The sequence below is a fragment of the Ostrea edulis genome, chromosome 9, assembly GCF_947568905.1.
Source record: "Ostrea edulis chromosome 9, xbOstEdul1.1, whole genome shotgun sequence".
NCBI classification, from domain to species: domain Eukaryota; kingdom Metazoa; phylum Mollusca; class Bivalvia; order Ostreida; family Ostreidae; genus Ostrea; species Ostrea edulis.
The window spans coordinates 24,772,480-24,796,302 of NC_079172.1; the positions used below are offsets into that span (position 1 = coordinate 24,772,480).

At 35.5% G+C, this 23,823-nt stretch overlaps 1 protein-coding gene and 1 long non-coding RNA gene across 3 annotated transcripts in view; both read left to right on the forward strand.

Moving 5' to 3' along the window:
* The window catches only part of LOC125659904 (phosphatidylinositide phosphatase SAC2-like), a 141,523-nt gene that overhangs the window by 82,317 nt on the left and 35,383 nt on the right, over positions 1–23,823 (forward strand). The window lies entirely within an intron of this gene.
* Positions 1,175–4,826, forward strand: LOC125653885 (uncharacterized). The gene is made up of 2 exons (XR_007362089.2): positions 1,175–1,623; positions 3,275–4,826. It is a non-coding gene; the product is annotated as an uncharacterized LOC125653885 (long non-coding RNA).

Here is a 23,823-nt window from a genome sequence, read left to right on the forward strand (position 1 = left end):
TGTGACAGATGTATAGGACATCCGATTTTAAGGTCGTCTCCGAGGACCCGTGACATTCACACCTGATGCGAGCGTTTGGCGATGGAACTGTCACTACTTGTTTTAACGACTTAGGTCTGTCGCGGCCGGGATTCGAACCCCAGCCTTCCGCATGCGTGACGAACTCTTTACCTCTAGACCACTACAAGTTTTGATGACCTTCATACTTTATATGGTACATGTATCAATGCCTCTCTTTACGAATATTTGTATTTTAGAATGACAATGCCTTAAGGTTGGAGAAAATACATAAGGGAATACAAGAAAGTAAATTTTTACAGAAGCGTTTTAACTCTAACTATTAAAATAAGACAAAATGACCATGTAAAAACTTTCTTATAAATATTTTTATTGGTTTCTTATAGAGAACGCAAGAGATACTCCAACATGCATCTGAAAATGGGAAAATGATTTCAATATAAAATTGTCAGACAATCAGATGGAAAACGCATTTAAGAGTTCTTGTATTTGTACTACTGAAACGTCATTGCAATCTGTCCAATATAAGCTAATTTACAAATATGTTGCTTATAATGAATTATTAATGAAAAGTTCACTAAAACGTAGTGACTGTCATCTTATAGGCGCTGTGGAACATCCATTGTGTAAAACTATTTTGGCGTCCATTCACAGTGTGGTGGAATAGCCTGAATATATCCGTATGAACTATTTTATCTTGAGAAAATATCATATTTGGGTTTGAAAATGAGTTAGTTTTAGTTACTGTTACTATTATCCAAATATTATATTTACATGTCCTAGAATTCCGCAGTAAAGCTAGAAATTTTAGAATGCAAGTTTTTTTCAGACTGTATGTGGAAAAAGCAATTTATTGCTCAAAAGATATGTGGGAATTTTTTTCCAATTCATGGCAACCTATATATTATTAGTATACAATCCTTTATTTTCATTTAAACAAGTCGATTTTGTCATGTATTGATGATGTAAGACTGGCCCTCTGTAAGACAAATTGCTGTCTCTATTTGAGTGTTAGAAAACCATAATGAAATTATGGGTACTAAGCGAGTTTATCGAAGCACATGAGTACACTTTTTTAGTACAATTATGAACAATTTCTAGTGACTGCTTGCTTTACTATTGCATGCCATCTGTATGTATAAAAATGCAAAAAGGGAAAGGACTAAGACCATGTTTATCAAAATTCGGCCTAACGTCCAAAGTGAATAATTTTTTGTTAGAAATATTCTCTAACATGTTCTTTTCCTATAATGTACTGGTTTTTATATGTAGAGTTGGTGAAAGAACACTATTTTTAGGTTTACATTACTAGTATAAATCCTATAATTTGCTCTACTTTTTAAGATTGCGTCATACAACGTCGCTATATATTATTAGAAGTGGTAACGTATTGTAAAACATAATTATGCAATGAGTGGTTTAATATATAATAAGATCTTGAAAAAGAAATTTTCTTTCCCAATACGCAATAAGGTTATTTTACTTATAGCCCGAATGGCACACCATATTTTTCAATCCTTCATTCGGCCATTTTCACACGCCGCGCCGTTAGCCTGTTTGCGCTGTTCGTGGAAGTTGCAGAGGATGTACTCATCGCATTTCAACGTAAGTTTTAGAAATATGAATATACTTCACCTCTACTCGTTAAACTGTATAACCAAATAGGTGTACCAATTGCTCTTAAAAATAATAAACAAGTCGCATGGAACGAATAGTATGGTGCGCCTGTGGTGTGTTGACATAAACTCATATTCACGCATTGGGCTGTTGGAAATCCCACAACAAATCTGTTAACTGTTGTCAACATAGATTAATTGTTTATCTATTATAATTATATATTGTTAAGATTTAAAATTGTATGTATATCAGCTGATCAGAAAAATCAGCTGTTTCACGATCATGCCATTTTCAATTCCGAGTGCATGACCTTCTCGGGTCTATCTGAATTTTCTTACATGATGTTTGACTCACTTTACACTTTGAACTTTCCATGTATCATTGTATGGTCTAAAAAGTATTTGTATAGGTTAAAGAGACATATAATTGTATATAGATGTATATTTCCATAATGGTATAGGTCACTGGGGTTACATGTAGGCCTGTGGGGGGTTATAGGTTCAATAATTTTCGAATGATTTGGTATTCTAGTATTCTACTATGTTTAAACTTAACTTAGTGATTATTTAGTAATCAAATAAAAGTTATATGATGAATCGATACATTTCTTCAATTTACTGTAAACAAAAACTGTTTCTGTGTTTTGGAATCTGTCTGGTATTAGTGCATAATAAATAACTTCATAAGTCAATAAATATATTCTTGTTGTAGTGATGACATTTGCAAAATCTGTGAGAATATAGAAAAAAATGTGTTAGGGTCAACAGAAATGTTTAATTAGGGTAGGTTGGGAAAGTGGAAACCAATTAACATATATATATATATATATATATATATATATATATTTTTTTTTTTTTTTTTTTTTTTTTTTTGGCCTTACGCGGAAACATGGATTAGAAAAGTCAAAATGATTTTTACATTCAATAATTTTTAAATACTAATTAAAAGCACCATTAAGCCAGGAAAATCATAAGAACAGTTTGGTTTTCTAACTTAAATATGCCTTATTTCAAGATAAATTGTAAACATGTCAAACTTAATTTCAACAATTACACTTACAACTTACATGCCTGCATTGGGATTAGATATAGAATCACTCAGAGAATGTTGAATTTCATAGGTACTACCATGATTTAAGCATATAATTTTTTGTTAGCTTATCTCCTTTATATTATTGAATATTAAATTTTTCCATACATCTACCACAAGAAAGAGTATGAAAGATAAAAATATTTTGTGAATTTGCTGATAATTGTGAAGTAAGATAATATATCAACATTAGCTACAACAAAAATTATTAGATGGGGAATCAAATTCAAATGAAATGTTTGTGTATATAATTATTTATGCAGAAATGTACATGTAGCTAAACTGTCCTCTATTGTTTAGTTGGAGACATGTCAATCTCCCACCGAATACATAAATGTAATTTTTCTGAATTCTATATCAATGAAAATACATGAGGGCATGAAAGTACAACTTTTATATGAATATTATAATACAGGTGTCCGTGTTTGCCCAACTCTCCATTTTGTATTGCTTGTAGGAGTTATGAGATTGATCACTGTTTGTTATCTTCACCTTTCATTTATGATATAGTTTTGATAATGATATAATACTGGAGTAATTTGAATTTCAGGATGATATAATATGTCCAGCAAAAATTGATGGCAAGGGTGACATGAATCAGATTGACAAGAATCCATATTCCTACTCCTCAATAATGCTATCATCACTGCCATCAGATTCATCAATGATAGTGGCATCAGTGACACATGCATATAAGTGTTGGACATCACTGCAGGAATAGCTTCCTTGTTGTGCCTGCTAATAGCAAGGTACCAGATTATACAGCAGTTATGTGGAAACAGATTCCCACAATAGGGGGACCAGATTGACACCTACATTGTACAGTATCAGGCAGTTATATCAAAACTGGAAAAACTGGATCCAAACAAGACTATATTTCTTGGAAGAAACATGTCGACTCTGAAGTTTAAACCTTATTAACCCATGGCACTTCCAGAGACATCCTGATACCATGGTTCTATGTCATTTGAAATATACCTGTGGAGGTTTTTAAAGTGTTTTTGGGGGGGGGGGGGGGGGGGAGTTTATTAATTGGAAGAATTCATATTTGATGATTCAAATGAAAATCTGTATGTTGAATTATGAATGTCATAATGTACTTTTTGAATGAGTTCAAGAATGGTTGTCCTGATGAAAAGTGCAGAGTCAAAAGTTAACAAATTGTCAAAAACACTGGTCAGGTCTGAATTCATCATCTTGGACACCTTGCAGTTGGAATTATGATCTCTATGAAGAAATGCTGAAAATCTTGCAAAAGAGGAAATGACAAGTTGGGGTCCAAGGCACTTGCATATATGCATGAGAAGGTGTTCTATCTAGGCTTGAGGTCAATTACATAGCAATGTAACACCTTACATTACCTAGAAAATTTCACATTACCATTACTCCTATTTTGAAATATAATGTATTACATTACTTGAGAGTGAATTTACATTACACATTTACATAACATACTGTCAGATATTAAAGAAATGGCAGAAAAATTATTTCTGTATTATGATTTTTAATTATACATTAACATAAGTACACAAAATATTCAGCAATGTTAGGAAACATATCTATTAAGTTATTCATTGCATTTGATTGTCATCAATGTTTCAAATGCTTCAGTCAATCACTAATATAATGAATTATTCTAAATCTTCAAAATATCATCAAATATTTGAAGTAGTGTAAATGTAATGGAAAATAATGTGCAGTACAATATGCATTACATTACCATTACTTGTAATGCAAAAATGGTCCATTACACCCCCATTACATTGAAACTGGCTGCCATTTAATTACCATTACCCCAGGCCTGGTTCTGTCGAGAGGTATTGAAATTGTCTGTAGAGACTTTGTCTCAGGAAGTGGCCGAGATTGATTGTGACAATTTTGTTGGATGTGAATTTACTGACACACATGTCTACACTTGCTACACAATATATCATGTGGTGGTTTCAACAAGAAAGTTCTTACTCTGCAGGAAATGACGAATAGCTAATGGATTCACATTTTTTCTGACTTTTCTTCTGTACATTAGATGCATTAGAAAAACTTTCCTTTCCATTATCTTTTGCTGGTTCATACTTTGAAATAAAATCAAGTCCGAAAATAAAGTATTTTGGGGGGTTTTTTTCAATGAATTTTAAAAAATGTAATCTGTAATCCTTGCATATTTTCTTGGTGTTCTGTGATTGCATAGGCCTATTGATTTTTATTTGTATTCAGGTATAATTTCATCTTCAGTGTCTTGAAAGAAAGAAATTTTTCAATAACGCCAAGAAAAATGTAGGTAACATTATGATTTAAAAAAAAAAAATAGTGACACGGGTAGGAATTGAACCCGGATCTCCCGATTGAAGGACGGGCTCTCTACCACTAAGCCACGAAGTCTATGACGTCACACGTTGAAAAATCCTTCATACATTTACTTGCCCTAGTTAACGTTATACTTTCGATATGTCGGCAATAGTTTTAGTTATATCAATGCATGTTTTATAAATTCTTTTCATTTTGATCTTAGTAATTCTGTTGGTGTCGTCTAAATAAAAACTTTCTATAGCATTGAAGGTCCGATTTCTCGGACAGCAGATTCGTTTGTTTACGCATTAAAATTCTATAGCTTTTAGAATGTGATAAAAACACCACATAGCTTAGGGGTGTATTCTGCATGGAAATGATGTAGACTCCACATAAGTATATTGTTTTAATTTTTCAAAGCAACATAATTAATAAAATACCCACAACTCTCACAAAAATAAATAATTCCGGATTGCTCTCGATTTAATTCAAAGTTGATATTCATCAACAGCACACCTTTCGATCCAAAAAATCGTTCGTGCAAAATTTATTTGTATTGATAGATTTTGATAGACTACAGTCAGTTTCTGGATCGAAGGTCGTGTTTTATATGAATTATATAACTAAATTTGAAAAAAGTGGAGATTTCTGCAGAAAACCAGACCGATACCGGTTTTGTCTTGTATAGAATTCCACAAGCTGACGTTTTGGCGGGGAAATCTTGGCACGTCGCGATGGTATAAAGATTATATTATCAAATGATCACAATTTTATTTCAATTCATTCTGCTTTATTTTTTAACACACCACAGGGCCGATATAGCTAAACATGGTCTTAGTCCTTTAAAAACAAACACCAAGAGACAGATACAGAAGCATAAAAGGCCATAGAATGTATAAGTTTACATCGATGGGGTACTTCCGTTTGAAAAGCTATGCCAATGCAGTATTCCTTCTTAAATCAATATCATCATATAAGATTACGGACTGAACAAATACGCGCAAAAAAAAAAAACTTACTAAAGTTATCACTTTTGACTGTATCTGACACGTGTAATGGGAAGTTCATCTTGGGACCACTATATATGATGTCACTTTGGTTGAGGTCTCTAGGAAGTTCTCACATTGGAATGCATCAACTTACCGTCTTGAGAAAGTTGTATATGTGAGACGAAATTGTGTTACGAAGTGGTGATAAACAAGCCTGTAGTCCATAGTATACGCCAATAATGTTTGGTTGATAAAGTTTTCTCAAGTCCCAGGCGGCAGATCGTTGCGGTTTCGAATGATTGCTATACGAGGGAGACAGTGAAAGCTTCAGTATATTCATTGAATTAATATACATCAATACTCACCGTTTGATAACATTTTCATTGCTATCGAAAATTATAGTCCATATAACAAACACGCAACGTACGGATGACCCGATATCATTTGAATTTTTCAGTGTTTAATGATTCTAAAACCTCTTTGGCATTGATATTATTTTTGAATAATTATAAGACAGGATTTGTGGAGTTTTTATCGTTGATTGTCGGAAATGTTACAATGCAAAATTGACATTATTGTACAAACACGGAAATGGGTCATTGTTGTAGTAGCATGGGTTAGGAAAGTAATCTTCAAGTTGATAGTAAGCGAAATAATGTGCTTTCTGAACTACAATATTACATTGTGAACCCTTGCTGCTTCTTGTATTAATAACGCAGCTTCTTGGAAAAAGTGAAAACTTCTGGAAGTTTTAGTAGATCCTATTTGCTAAAGTATTTTATGAGTAATAAACAGTTATTAAGAATTTACGGATTTACACTCTGAACGTAACCGTGCATGTAGTTTAGTTGTTACGGCGCTGGCTTCGCATCCGGTTTCGATTCTTAACCCCAGTGCCACGTCATACCCCAGACGTCGTCAAGCGTCCATTATCAGAAGGGAAAGTTTTGAGATACCGCCTTCGAAATGAAGGTCCCAAGTCACGATTGACACAAAAGTATCTTCGCTGTCATGACCCAGAACTCTGTGTACATCGCTATAGGTCAGCATTTGCGGCATTTCATCTCAGGCAGGTTGCGTCTCTACATGAGCGGAAAATTCTCAAATGGGATGTAAAACAAAATATATTTACAAAGTAACAAAACCCTTTTTTAAAGTGGAATATATTAATTTTGATTCCAAGGAACAAGGCTAGGTATATGACGGGCCGAACAATAGAATATTGAAACGTCCGTCCTTTAACTTTTCAGTGTCCGGCTTATAACTTACCTTAAGACATCAAACTGTAAATCGTTGTGTCTTAAGGGGGCTGTGTGTAGTGGCCTTGAACTAAATCGCTTTGATAGGAATTAAGTATGATGGGGTTCCTCATTGACAATATTTACGTAGTTGTTGGTGGTCAGGTCTTAAAACAGTATGTTGGAATTCCCATGGGCACGAATTCTGCTCCTTTATTGAATTCTTATGCTTTTATTCACGAATAGTGAAAAGGATTGGGCAGCAGGCACCGCCTATTTTAGCTCTCTAGCTCTCTCTCTCTCTCTCTCTCTCTCTCTCTCTCTCTCTCTCTTAGTACTCCTTCATTAGCTGATCTTTGTTTAAGATATTTTTACGAGGCAGAGTTTATTCAAAAGCTTCCACATGAAGAGTAAAACCTCCCGCTGTGGCCTTCAACTTGAAATTTATACGAGGGCAAGTCAATAAGTAACCAGCCTATCCCATTTCCGGTTGAGATCCACCTCTTATTTTTCGATGTGATTGCCCTCTAGTGTGATGCACTTAGACAAACGGTGTTCAAGTGCCATCAGCTCAGAACTGATAAAAGTCAGGGTCCTTTCCATTGACCCACTCCTCAACTGCCGTCACGAATTCTTCGTCAGACCGGAAATGACATCCATGTATATCCTTTTTCAAGTTAGGGAATAGGAAGAAGTCGCTAGGAGCTAGGTCAGACGAATAGGCAGGATGTGGTATTAATTCATATCCGTTTCGCTCTACAGCAAACATTGCAACTTTGCAAGTGTGGACTCTCGCGTTGTCCTGTTGCAGCAAAACACCTTTAGAGAGTTTACTTCGGCGTTTTTCACGGATGGCGGTTCTCAGCTAGTCTAGCAAGTTTGCACAATACACTCCAGTTATTGTCCTCTCTTGAGTATAAAGTCCAACATAATAACGCCTTTTGCGTCACAAAATACTGTGACCATCACCTTGCCAGCAGAACTTCTTTGGCCTCGGGGACCCAGGCCTTACCCACTGATGACTCTGTGCTTTATTCTCTGTCTCATAATAATGAACCTAAGTCTCATCTACAGTCACCAGGCGCAAAATAAAATCATCATTTGACCTAAAACGCTTCAACAAGGCGCTGCATACTGATGCTCTGGTTGCCATTTGCTCATCGCTAAGGGATTTAGGGACCCAACGGGCTGTTAGCGCATACCTAAATGATCATGTAAGATTGTTAAAACGCTACCATGTGAAATGCCTAATGCCTGCGCTATTTCCTGAGCATAAGATGGTGCAGAAGATCCATAAACATCGGCTAACTCGCCGTGTATTTCCTTGCCTGTTTTACCTTTTAAATACAAATACCGAAATATCGTACGGTACTCAATTTTAGATGAAAAGCATGCCTTTGCATCACTAGCCATGTTTGACATTCAATTTCTTATTAAAGAATGACTGGATACGCGTGCAATTTTGTACCCAGGTATAACACATGTATTGAAACAAGGCAGGAAAATTGTAACCGTCTCGGTCAATCGAAAATGGGATAGAATGGTTACTTATTGACTCGCCCTCGTATATGCTACACCAGAAAAATTTTATTTGGATGAAAATTGGAGGATATGTACAACAGTATTTTGAAATTGAAAACTTTCAAATTTACTTTATTTAGTCAAAAATGCAGTTTTAGTAGAAAGCAATCGGAGAAAAATCTAAAACCTCAGCCGGACTCGCACACACGATCTACAGTTCAGTAGTCGACGTGCTAACCTACTGAGCTACTCGGCAAGGCGAGACATTTTCTAATGAATAGAAAAATATTGCTGATGTCAATATTTTCATCCATGTTTTAAAAGGAAGTCAGCCATTATGACGATGTAGAGTACCTCCTTAATAATACTCATTTTCACTCATATGTCGATTTGATATGCCCCAGTGAACTCGAAATAAAGGACACCTCAGTCTTCCACATCTGCACCATACCTGGATTTAACATCGATGTTAATGGCAAACCAACAACTCAACTTTATGACAGACAGAACGACTTCAGCTTCTCCATCGTCAACTTCCATTATTTATTTAGTAATATTCCATTAATATCACCTGCATAATGTGTCTCTCAACTGATTCGAGACGCAAGGGCTTGTTCTGTGTATGACCAGTTTTTAAATCGAGCTTGGCTACTGACAATAAGTTTATGTTACAGGGATTTCAGAAGTCCCGTTTAAAGTCAGCATTTCGTAAATTCTATGGTAGTTATAACGATCTAATTTACAAATACAACATAGCATTAGGTCGAATGCAGTCTGAACTGTTTCATACCAATTATTAGGCCGTTTTTTGCATACTGATTTTGACTACGGATTACTCCATTTACGTGATCAAGATATTGGACTCATGGCGGGTGTGACCGGCCAACAAGGGATGCTTACTCCTTCTAGGCACACACGATATGTCCAGGGTCGGAATTCGTCTTACTCTTCGTTTGTATTCTTTATAGAAATTATGAAATCGATCGTTATCTTCACTTTTTCATACAACCAAATATAGTTAAACTCTCTCCGGATTATTATTTGAATACTCTGAGGCCTAGGGTAATCGAACTTTGTCAGTTGAACGGTGTGTCGCGACCAAGTGCTACTTCATTTGAGAATATTTACATTTCTAGTGTTTTCTCCTTTTATATCTTTACAAATTGTAATGATAGCAAATTCCTCATGAGAGAACCGCCACAGTGGTCTAGAGGTAGAACGTTCGCCCTGCATGCGGAATGTAGGGGTTCGAATCCCGGCTGCGACAGACCTAAGTCGTTAAAACAGGTACTGACAGTTCCAATGCGAAACGCTCGGCATCAGGTGTGAATGTCATGGGTCCTCGGAGATGACCTTAAGGTAGCTCACTACACTAAAGCTTATACTCTTTATGACACTACGTCACAAGATGGCGATTTAAATATTTTGTGAAATTATTTGTATCGATCGATTTGTTTGTCTATCATCGTAGCTCAGTGGTTAAAGCATTGGGCTGGTGACCCACAGATCTCGAGAGTTCAAATCCACCAAATTAAATCTTTTGTTCATGTGTGTTGAAATAATTATTTTTGGAAATCATGTTTTTATCCACATTTGTATATTTTCTGCTTTTTTTTTTTTTTTTTTTTTTTTTTTTTTTGTATATATACTTATTATATATCAACATATCTTTTATGATTAAATCAATTCGTACTAATTTGAGAAACTATTTTAGTGTGTAGTGAGCCACCTTAAAAGCGGACTTCCCGTGTCACAGTATGTGTGGCACGCTAAAGAACCCTCACTGCTCAATGGCTGTAAGAGCCTAGCAAAGGCCTAAATTTGAAGCCCCTTCACCGGTCTTGGTGACGTCTCCATATCGGAGAAAAATTCTCGAGAGAGACATTGAAAATGAAAGCATTGTAGTAATGAACAATGTTCGTATATATAAACCCTGATTAATTTAATACATCTATTTTGACGGCTGGGAATTCTGACAGAAATAAAAAGTGGAACGTTAATATAAATTTTAAAAAAGATATACATAAGGGTATGAACTGCGATACTTCACGCAGGCATACTTTTCATAAAGCGCTAGCTTATAGCTTTATAATTTCAAGTGTATATGGCCTAGAATACCTTGTCACTTGATGTTTTGATATTATTATTTGTAAAGTTTGGCTTGACCTAAAGATAAATCAAAGTTACCCGATATCGAGAAGCCTGGTCCGACTCTTAGCTGAAACACTTAGCTGCCTGATATCGTAATGGACAGTCTCTAAATAGTTTCAAGTGACATTTTTAGCTTATTATTATGCGCTTTGGCGGCGAACTTGATCAACAGATACGGTTGTTATAATGTGTGCAATGAGTTTAACATTTATTAAATTGATATCTGTGAAAAGATCTACCACCGTAAGTTCTAATCTAGAGTGTTGTTTCCATACCAGACTCCGGTGAGCGTTATAGTCCATGTGACCTTTAAGGATGTATGTCTGTTAAGGTTTCGGATGTATAAATGTACTAAGGTGTTGTGAGTGATACAGCTGTATTAATATCATTCGTTTTCTTTCATTTTGTTAGGAATGATAATTTGTTTTTCTTTGTAAAGTATGTTATTTGTTACCGACTTTTCTTATTTTAGAATCCGTAGGTGCTTTTAATCGTCGTTTTAATGCGCAATACACTTTTTTGCCCCTTTGAAGGTTGAGATGGTTGTTCCAGCACCTAATGAACACGCACTAGTCAGAGTGTAGACAGTGTAGACAGTGTCACAGAAAGTATATTTCATTAACCTTTTTTTTTATACCTGGTAAGGCGTCTATAGTGAAAATGATTCCCCCCACGCGTTTCGCCAAAGTTTCTTCTTCATTCCGATCAGACTCGGTAGATAAGGTTTGTGCTATGTAGTACTTAAGATAGTACTCGTAAAAAGTACTTGAAATCAGAATGGGCATCTTGAATATTCATTTGATAGTTAGGCAATATATTGCCATTTTTCAGTGGACTGGACAAACGTAGTGAAAATTTTAACAATTAGTGAAAAGGTAACTTATTTACCTTGCATTTACCAAATTGGTCGATAAGAGGCGATTCTTGATAAAGTTTAACGATCAGATGCCAAATATTGGCAATAGTTCCTTGGACCGATGTATAATTTATATTCTGGATGTCTGTGTGCTTATCCTGACAAAATCCCCATGGATCAGCAACATTAAAATGACAATATGTTGGTCATTGATATTTCCAATGTGAAGGGAATTCATTATCTTGCATTCAGCAACGAAATTCGAAAGTACGTCACCAGAATATTTAACCTTTAAGAGAATGGGTGCTGTTCTATTTACCACGAGTTAATAGTGAACTTCATACAAGTTCATTAGGGGTGGGGTATGGGGTGAGGAGATAAATAAATCGTTATTTGTATAGGGGCGTTTTGAACAAACAATAAAACTAAATCTTCTCTCCAAAAGATTTCACATTCTATCATAAGTTTGATAAACCTCAATATACATGTGTATCTGTGAATTCTATGAGGTCCAAGGGTCATAACTCTGGTTAAAGAGGTCAGTTAGAGAGTAACGTACGCGAGATCTGTCGTTCATCAATAAACAAAATATCAAAACTCAGCTCATCTTGTACAAGCGTAGCAAAAGTCCGCCGGGAAAACTGCGTGTATTCGGCTATGTTAAAGTGGCGGGCGGACGGAAAGGGACAATACTAAAAATCTCGGTCACTTTATGGCTTTTATTCTCAATGATATAGCGAAACTTGAATTCAAAGAAATGAATATATCCCCTTTCTAAATGGAGGAAGGTGAGTGTTGTGGCCGCCGATGTGCAGCATTTGCTCACTTATTAGTAAACAGTATTTTATTATGATAAATCATAACCGGATAAAAGTAAAGTAAAGTAAATTTTATTTAAAGTCGGCACTATATACATTCAACATATCAAACACCGGATCGGACAGCAGGCACTGCCTAGATAAGTAAAGTACAAACCATTCAAATTCAGTTCTAATGATAATGTGCTCACTAAACATCCAATGATATCTTAAACACACGAAACAGCAAAGTGTATTATGAAAACACAAATTATTATATTTCTTTTTTTAAAATAACAGTTATTCTAAATTGTAAGAAAAGAAAAGAATTTATTATACCCCCCGCGAACGAAGTTCAGGGGGGTATATAGGAATCACTCTGTCTGTCTGTCCGTCTGTATGTCTGTGCAGCTTCGTGTCCGGGCCATAACTTCTTTGTTCTTTGACATAGGCATACCATATTTGGCACACGGGTGGATCACCATGAGACGATGTGTCGAGTACCTTCATGACCTCTATATGACCTTGACCCTTGACTTTAAGGTCAAAATTAAAGGTTTTTACAATGGATTCGTGCCAGGACCATGACTTCTTTGTTCTTTGACATAGGCATACCATATTTGACACATGAGTGTATCACCATGAGACGATGTGTCGGGTACCTTCATGACCTCTATATGACCTTGAACTTTGACCTCAAGGTCAAAATTGATTATAGGGTTTTGACATAATCATACCATAAGACATGGGTGTATCACCATGAGAATATGTGTCATGTACATTCATGGCCTCTTTATGACCTTGACCTTTGATCTCAAGGTCAAAATTATAGGTTTATACCATGGATTTGTGTTCGAACTATATCTTCCATTTTCTTCTACAAAGACATACCATATATATTTTTACACTCAGGAAAGAGGTCATTTATACCTATTAACAACACTCTTTGGGAGATTGGGGTAAGCGGGGGTATTCTTAGTAAGCATTGCTCACAGTACCTCTTGTTTTCCTTTGTTTATGTACTGAATTCTTTGGAGGTTATTACATGTACTTCAGTACTGTATTAATTCGTACAAAGAAACCTAAAATAACAATATGACAGTACTGTATTAATTCGTACAAAGAAATATAAAATAACAATATGACAGTACTGTATTAATTCGTACAAAGAAACATAAAATAACAATATGACATCTTTATGTATCTAAATCTGTTCAAATGAATCAAAGCAACTATTCTTCTCCTCATGATTGGTGAAATGATCGAAACCCAGGTAAAGATACGTGTTGCAGAGAGTTGAAGTAAATGTATCCGTATTCCCTGTACGTAGTATGAATGAAAACGCTCCTTACTAATAGAGTGATTTGTCGATTTAGAGGGAATTCAACACAAGATACAGAATGGGGGTGGGGGGTGACAGTGCACTGGAATGTGATGTCCTCCCGGGAGAATCCTCGGGGAAAGCTTACTATTAAGGAATCTACTCTATAACATCTGTTTGTTGGGGTATTTCATGCCTGTCCATGCATTGTATCCAGTATGTTTTGGATAATCAAATAAAATTGTTGTCAAAAATTACCAGCACACGATGCTGCTGAAGTAAAATTACTACACTCATTAAAAGTGTTCAATTATTGGATTGTTTAAGGAGTGGATTTAATAGCAATGCATGCTATTGGGAAAAATAACTAGTTAAACTGCGAAGCTGATTAAACAAATCCCCCATGTTTTCATTGTTTATATACCCTAACAACCTGGACATTTATTCCTTAAACAACATACTTTTCGATTAAATCCAATCCTTATAATCTGATTTATCAATTAATGTATATGCTTTTAATTATGATTTTAGGATTACTTTTAAACAAAACAGCAAGTGTTAATGACTAGTACTCCAGTGTGCTGTACGTAAGGAAGTTATGTTGCTGAAGATGTATGTTGATCAGCCAATCAAATTGCCTGTTACAAACGAAATTGCATGCATGTAGCTATCTTTTTATACACCAATGTGTTTGGTTTGGTCTCGTCTGTCTGATGTATTCTTAGATTTTATGTTCCCGCATCGAAGATAAAAGGAATATTGTTTTGTCCCGTCTGTATGAAACTTTAATCTTGCCCATAACTTTCGAACGGTGATTGATAGGGCTCTCATATTTCATATGCACATTCCTTGTGACAAGACCTTTCCTTTGGTACCAAAGTTTTTGACCTTGTGACCTTGGCATCGGGGTTTGACCAACGTTTGAAAAAGTTAATTTCGGCAATATCATCTTCACCATTTAAGGTGGGACTCTCATATTTTGTATATAGATTCCCTAAGACAAGATCTTTCCTTGTTGTGGCACATCTTGCTCTAGGATATCTTTGTGCAATCATGAAAAGGTGAAGATAACAAACAGTGATCAATCTCGTAACTCCTCTAAGGAATACAAAATAGAGAGTTGGGCAAACACCGACCCCTGGATACATCAGAGTTGGGATCAGGTGCCTAGAAGGAGTAAGCATTCCATGTTGACCGGTCACACCCGTAGGGACCCCTGCATCTTGATCAGGTAAACGGAGTAATCCTTAATCAAAATCAATGTGCCAGGAACGGCCAAACAGTTGGTATGAAACACGTCAGACAGCATTTGATCCAATGACAGGCTGTTAAGTATTGTTAAATGAGATTAGAATTATATATTTGATATTAAATTGCTCCATTAAGGGCTCATTCGAAGGTAACGTAAACAAATGCATCAACGCGCCATATACAGATGTCACAAACTAAAATGCTACAAAGATTTACCTGTACTAAGTGTGGGTCAAAATTTCTAGCTCTGTAGAGCGTATGTTTTCCTGTGTTATACAATACTCGCAAACTAGAAATAAAGATTTATGTTATCTTATTTACTTTATTTGACCAACACCTACTGTGTTTATTAAAATACCCGTTTTATCACAGCCTGTGATCGAACTCCTGCACACAAAGTGAGCGTTATGCGGACCGATCGGGGATAGCGAACCATAAAGACAAATCCGGGTTAATTTTAGGCAGGCAAGTAGAGAGTTTCTTAGAGAGTAGGGGAAACACAGACCCCTGGACACACCAGATACCTAAGAGGATTAAGCATCCCCGGTTGACCGATTACACCCGCCGTGAGCCTATATCTTGATCATGTTGATAGAGTAATCCGTAAACAGCCTAGCAAATAGTATGGAACACGTCAAAAAGCATTCGATATAATGATAGATTATGTTTGCAAAAGTCATTATAACGACCATAGAGTTTGCACAATGTTGAAATTGAACGAGATTGTTGACACAACTGTAACATCAACTTATTTGTCAGTAGCCTACCTCTATTTAAATTGATCATCCGCAGAACATGTTCTCTCGTATTGATTTGGTTCAGAGACGCAAATACAATATGCACATGATAATGGAATACTAGTATTGCAACATAAATATTAGAAGTTGACGATGTTTCCGACCTCTGCAAACTCCTGCAATGTTCTCCCGACCATTACCTGTCCGAAGTTGTATTCTTCCGTGATATTTCAGATCAATTTACTTAATGCTTTCCTGAGATATGATCTCATAAAGATGAGTACAATAGAGAAACGGATGATATTCTATTTGAATATCAACTAACATCGTGAATATATTTGAAACAAGTATGAATAGATGAAAAATTTTGTCGCGCATTCAACGAAATGATATGGCCGCTCAGACAATTTACAGTAGAAGTGGATGCTTCTATCAATATGTGTAATATTTACGAGAGAAAATAGTGATTATTTCTGGTTATTTAGTAGCTGCATTATTGGATACTGCAGACAGGTTATTGAACGCCGTGTATGCATGTATTATGGTGCAGAATTTTATTGTATCTCGCGTAAATTGAAACTCCATTGTCGCAAGTCGTCAGAAATGCATCGAGTGAACGTTTAACCCAGGTGTATCAACAGAATGTGGACAGTAAGCCATTGACCCAAGAGGTTGTCTGCCGCGAAAAATGACATTTCTCTTCCGGACAAATGTATTTACTGTTTTGTAAAATTAATGAAGTTCAAAATACATTGCTCTCTCTCTCTCTCTCTCTCTCTCTCTCTCTCTCTCTCTCTCTCTCAGTGTGTGTGCATGCGTAATTATAAAAAACTTACCCAAACTATTGAGATAAACCGTAGAATGGATAGGATACCATTCTACACAAAATTTCCTTTTTCAATGACAAATTAATGTAATACTGATTAAGAGTAGCTACTATGAAGATAACAATTTAAACCGTACCGGTATGTGTTAAGAAGCAACATTTTTGGTTAAAATTCATTTGGAGACCAATTTATCAACCTAAATTTGATCCTCGTCTACGGCGATGCCACATTTCGTCGCTTTAGCTTCGGATTATGGTTTCACTATTGATTATGCAATTTTGAGACAGATGTAATCAATGTTGACACGGATGAAACCTATGTGTCCTACAAGTAAGCTCTAGAAAGTCGACGACATTTGGTACAGTTCATGTTGATTTCCGGTACTAGGGAAACAAATCAATAGAAAAAGAATGGACACTTTGCTGTGTTCTAGGTGAATACGCAATTTCGGAATTGTTCATTTTATATTTTCATGTATACATTTCTTTTTACATGTATCTAATGACATGTACGGAAAATCGTTTTGCCTAAAAATGACACGTAGCGGGTAATACGCCAGTTTCGAGATACGAACTCTTCTGTATAGGAGGTGCATTTAGTGGAACTTTGAATGCCTAAGTGGGACAGAGTGGATATACAGCCAACGAGAAAGACGATGAAATGTATTAAAAGCGGCTTCTCTTTAAATATGTAAATGTGGGAAATACAAAATACTGTCGAAAGAAATGTTTTACTGAAGTGGAAACATACAAACAATGTCATATTTGCAAGAAATATCTTGGATATGGTACTTATGAACAACGAAATAACGTGATAGAATAAGAAATCTATGTATTTAATTACTCCCTAAATACTTATCACTTACTTAGTTTGTGTATCAGTCGAATTCGGGTTATCAAACAGCGTATGAGAAACTTACTGAGTACATTCACTTATGCTGTGATGAACATCTGTCCCACTCCCGCGTGTAAACAAATTCTTTCGCGCCTTACTATGTACGAGAGTTCTCCAAAGGGAAATAACTCGGACGTATCTCGAAACCGGCGTATTGGGCGGTCCATCTATGACCAAAACGGCTACAATAGCATGTACAGAACCCTGTATTGCACCCCCTAGGGTGAACGGAATGTGATGACCTTGCTAATGGTCTTTGCTCGTTAGGTTTAAAACGCAGATACTTGACCATCAATGTTTTCATTAATATGTTTCGAGGATGACTGGCAGTTACATTGCAAACCAAAGTAAGTGGATCACGGATGAAATTGGAGCGAAATTGTATCATAACTAGATTTGGAAATCAATTATTTCAATTACCATGCACGTTGTCGCTGTCAGATAGGAAAGCATAACTGTGTATCTACATACAATGATTTCTGATACATATCAATGGGGAATATTAAATTAGAAAAATCTAACTACCCTGAACATTGTTTTTCTAGACGAAGCCCATTTCCGTCGACAAATCAGCTGTTTCTGACTTTCCAATACATTCGTATAAAACTTTGTTCCATGATTGTAATCCCGTGGGGATCCGGGTCCTCAGTACCCCTTGTTTGTCGTAAGAGGCGACTAGATGGGGCGGTCCTTCGGATGAGACCGCTAAATCCGAGGCTCTGTGTCACAGCAGGTGTGGCACGATAAAGATCTCTCCCTGCTCTAAGGCCGTAAGCGCCGAGCACAGGCCGAAATTTTACACCCTGGTGATGTCTCCATACGAGTGAAAAAATTATCGAGAGGGACTTTTAAACAATATAAAATCAATCATACAACCCATGACTGTATCTGAGAATAGAAACTAGTTGAAACAACATGTAAGATAGTATGTAAACCATAAAAGTCAACGGTTCACTGAACAGATAGTGTTTGCCCTCTCTTAGCCACGAAGCACATTCAGGGTGACTATGGTAGTGTTTCATCTTAGTCCACCACAGAAGTTTGTCCGTGTATTATGTTTATTGTTTATTCACCAATCAAGGGCCCTCGGGGGGCGATTTCTTCGGAAATGTGTTCACTAATTTGTGTTAAAATTTCAGATGGTAGATATTCTATTGAATTCGATATGCTTTTTTTCTCAATGTTGATTTCCCCATTCATTACGTAAGATATTGACAGTTTTTTTTGTTTTTTTTTTTTAAATTCAGAAGGTCAGTTTGTCCCCGAGTGTTCTCAAAAACTAATTAAAATATCAACTGGAAATTTTCAGCGATTGTAAAGTAGACTTGGTAGATGGGACAAACGGTGTTGTGATTTCTTTAATGCAAAAAGCTCCGGAACTTGGTAGGGCTCGAAAAGCGCCATAAATATTTCGTGCGATTTGTGACACGTTTTCGTCAATATTTTTTTCATACAAAAGTAATTTGTTATGAAGTATAGGAGATGAGTTGTAGATTAATGACGAGACTCATTTAAGACATCGAGTTTTAGGGGCCAATCCCTTAAATAAGGGAACAAGAGGTGTCAAAAGTATTTCCTAAATATCGTAAATTCTAGAATTTTGTTAAGTATCATTGAAGCAGCGTTATTCGTTTTGTCGTTTTCAAACTACTGATATACATCAATTAAAACCGATTATTGGCTATATAATGAGGGATTTATAGGGGAATAATGTACGAAACGATGCATTATATAACAACAACTGCTCATAATGTTTGGCTAGGCCTTTGATTATGTAAAGGTCCAATAATGGATTTTTAGGGATAGGCCTTTGATATTTAATTTGTTTGTATACCATTATAAGACAGTGTGTCATGTGCCATATTTATGACGTTTGACCTTGACATTTTATGTAAAGGTCAAATAGATTTTTTGGGGGCATTTTATTGTCCAAACCATAACTTTTTTGTCTTTTGACATAGGTCTTTGATATTTGGTATTTGGGTATACCATGATAAGACAATGTGTTATGTGCCATTTTTATGACCATTGACCTTGAGCTTTTATGTAAAGGTCAAACAATGGAATTTTTGGGGGCTAGGCCTTGGATATTTGGCATTATTTGTATGTTGGTATACCATGATAAGACAGCGTGTTGCGTGTCATTTTTGATTACCTTTGACCTTGACCTTCTATGTTAAGGTCAAATAATAGATTTTTGGGGCATATTTGTTGTCCAGACACTGGACCATAACGTTTTTTGTCTCTTACATTCGCCTTCGATTTTTGGTATTTTGGTTTGCCATGAGAAGACAGTGTATCACGTGCCATTTTTGATTTACCTTTGACCTTGACCTTTTATGTAACGGTCGAGTAGTGGAATTTTTGGGGCATTTTTGTTGTCCGGACCGTAACTTTTTTGTCTTTTGACATAAGCCTTTTTATATTTGGTATATTGATAAGTTTAATTTACTATTATGTAAAACTTATACGGTACCAATTTTGATGCACCAGATGCGCATTTCGACAAATAATGTCTCTTCAGTGATGCTCAACCGAAATGTTTGAAATCCGAAATAACTATGAAGTTTTAGAGCTAAATATAGCCAAAAACAGCGTGCCAAAAAAAGTGGAGCCAAATTCGTCCAAGGATAAGATATGTTCACATCACTGTTCCTTGGTTGAAGCACATATAGGTGACTGTTATGTATCATAACTGTTAATTTTCCACTTTAGAGATGATCCCTCAAAATCTAAACTCAAGTGACCCTTTTCCCCGTCATATGCCCGACTGTCGTCTGCAAAATGTTCTTATTTTGACTTCTTCTCAAGAACCAAACTTACCAAAGTAAAAAAGATTCAATTTTTGTTCAAATAGAGGGTCATGTCCCTTCCAAGGCGATATGATTTAGAAGAAGTGAAAATGAGGTAGGAATGTTTTGGAAATCTTTTCAAGAACCTCTAAACCAGAAAAACCTTAACATGAAAGCTTCCTTATATAATGAAGATTGAAGATTGTTCAAACCCTGATACCTGGAATCATGATAGGACCACAATAGCATTCAAATCATTGAATAGGGAAAAAGATAATTCTTTAAAACTCAATCCTTATTTCAACAATTGTACTATTAGTTCTTTGTATATTATAATTTTAAAAAACCGTAACAAATCACATTTTGTCCGTTTGTCTATCCGTAAACTTCACATATGTATCTCCTTCTCCATAACAGCTGGCCCAATTTCAATCAAACTTGGTACAAAGCATCCTTGGGTGAAAGGAATTCAAGTTGATAAAATGAAGGTATATGTCTCCTTCAAAGGGAGATAATCACGAAAATGCAAAAATAGGTTGGGGTGATTTAAAAATCTTCTCAAGAACCACTGGGACAGAAAAGTTTACATTTACACGAAAACTTCCACACACAGTGCGGATTCAAGTTTGTTAAAATCATGGCCCCCAGGGGTAGTGTGGGGCCCATAGGGGATCAGATTTTTACATACAAATATATAGGGACAATCTTCCTCTGAAGAACCACTGGATCAGAAAAGTTCAAATTTACATCAAAGCTTCCAAATATAGTGCAGATTCAAGTTGGGTTTTTTTAAAATCAAGACCGCGGGGGGTAGGGTGGGTCCACAATAGGGGACCAAAGTGTTATGTGCTGATATATAGCGAAAAATCTTTAAAAATATCTCTTGAACTATTAAAGCTAGAGCTTTTATATTTTGTATATATACTTTCTTTACGGTAAGACCTTTTATGTGATGCAATGGTTTGTGATCTTGTGACCTTGACCTGGATGTTTGACCTACTTTTAATAAAATTCTGACCTACACAGTATGCCCTGAACTATTTATGGTAGATCTTGTATATACATGTATATTTAATAGGACAAGATCTTTCATTTTATATCATGATCTCTTACTGTGACCCTGAACTTGGAGTTTGACCTACTTTTAAGAAAACGGAATCTATTAAATATATCCAGAACTATTTCAGAACTATTTTAGGTGGTGCTTTCATATTTTGTGTAATATTACTACTATATATTCTTTAGTAATGGTGTTTGATGGTTCCATGTTTGCCCAACTCTCTATTTTGTATTGCTTATAGGAGTTATGAGATGGATCACTGTTTGTTATCTTCACCTTTCATGTTTTAATTTTGTTTAAACCTTGGAGTATGACCTGCTTTATAAAAAACCCCAGACCTATTCAATGTCTCCTGAACAAATTAGGAAGGGCTTTCATATTTTTTGTATAGGTTCTTTATGGCATTTATTATTTTGTGAAGTTTGACCTTGTGACCTTGACATTGGAGTTGGACTTACTTTTTAAATATCTTACCCATTCAATATCTCCTATTTTGTATATATATTATTTCATAATATGACCTTTGACCTTGTGGCCTTGAAATTTGACCTTCATTTAAGAAAACATGATATGTTAAATGAAAGGTGAAGATAACGAACAGTGATCAATCACTAAATATCTTCTGAAATATTCAAGGTAGGGCTTTCATATTTGTATATAGATTCTTTATGACAAGACCTTGTAATACAATCATATTTAATCTTGTGATCTTGACATACTTTCTTTAAAAACCTGACCTAATCAATATCTCCTGAAGTATCAAAGGTAAAGCTTTTATATTTTGTTTATAAATTCTTTATGACAAGACATTGATGTACTTTTGGTGTTTGATCTCGTGACCTTGACCTGGAAGTTTGATTCACTTTAGATAAAAACTTTACCTATTCAATATCTCCTGAACTATTTAAGATAGAGCTTTCATATTTTGAATATAGATTTCTTATAGCAGGATCTTTCATATCATACCATGATCTATGACCTTGGTCATATTCAGAACAGCAAGATCATGTTAGTCATATTGGTGTTGATGCATCTGTGTTATGTGAATTCTTTTTCAGTTATGTTGTGATCATTTGGGGCTAGGTTGGGTCCAATATGGGGTCAACATTTTTTCATGGGAATAAAGATTGATGGAAAAAATTCTTTTAAAAATCACAACAGTTGACCAATTCCAGGGCCAAGGTGACTCAGGTAAGCGATGTGGCCCATGGGCCTCTTGTAAAAAAAAAGAGTTATAAAACGAATGTAACCACTTTCCTTTTTACTCATGTTACTAAATGTATACCATGCATCATCAATAAACGTAAATTTGCATCTTTAATATATCTCCAAAATCAACTTCATACTAAACTCAGTATGAAGTATGAACCACAAGGGAAACAATCAAGCTTGATCACACCATCACCTCAGGGGCAGGGTGAGGCCACAATAGGGATTTCATTTTTTATGTAGGAATATAGAGTATTTTTTGAAAACTTTCCTCTGAAGACCCAACCACAATATAACAATATGTCAATTAGTATGCAAGTATCCTCATTTAGTGTAGACTCAAAATTGTCAATACCATTAACGTTGTAGATTGAACTACTTAACAGATTAGTCTGGGTCACACTTTTACCATGGAAACAAATATGAAGCTCATACTTGATGCAAAATTTCATATGAATGAACAGCATATCATAACCATGAAACATAGCTGTCAATTGGCCAAGGTAAAGGTTACTGATAAAAAGTTTACAAGTACAATTGTGACTCATCATAACTTTGTAATGAAAGGATATAATAAAGGTTCCCGTTCCTTATGGTCAGACTGTTTTCATGATTGGTCAAGGTCAAGGTCACTGATGTTCCAGGTCAATATTAACTTTGTAATAGAGCCAGTAGACTTATCTGGCATAGTATTTTAGATGCTTATGACCATATGCAGGTACATTTTTTTAACTTGTGAACCTCTTTAAAATTCTTTGGCTATTAGATCAAGGGGTCATCAATAAATCGTGTTTAAAGTTTTTTGTTTACACGTTATATTGTAATCTAACTCATCCATGCACACCACATTAACATCAATTCAAGAATGAAGTAGACAAAAGAAGTTTTAATCTAAAAAGAAAATACAAATTTTTTTCTGTGGTATAAATTTTGCTTCTTGGAGATTTTATTAAAATCATTGAAAAAGGATATAAATAGAATTTGCGTAATCTCCATGCACTTTTGATAAGATAATTATCAAAAGATCATGACTGTCAGACAGCTTAACCTGATAATGATGAGAACATTGAATGCAATATTGGTTGATAATTGTATCCTTTTAAATTAATATCCCAATGCACAACACAGGATGCAACATGGGGATTCAAGTCAGGGTAAATGGCCCCCGTA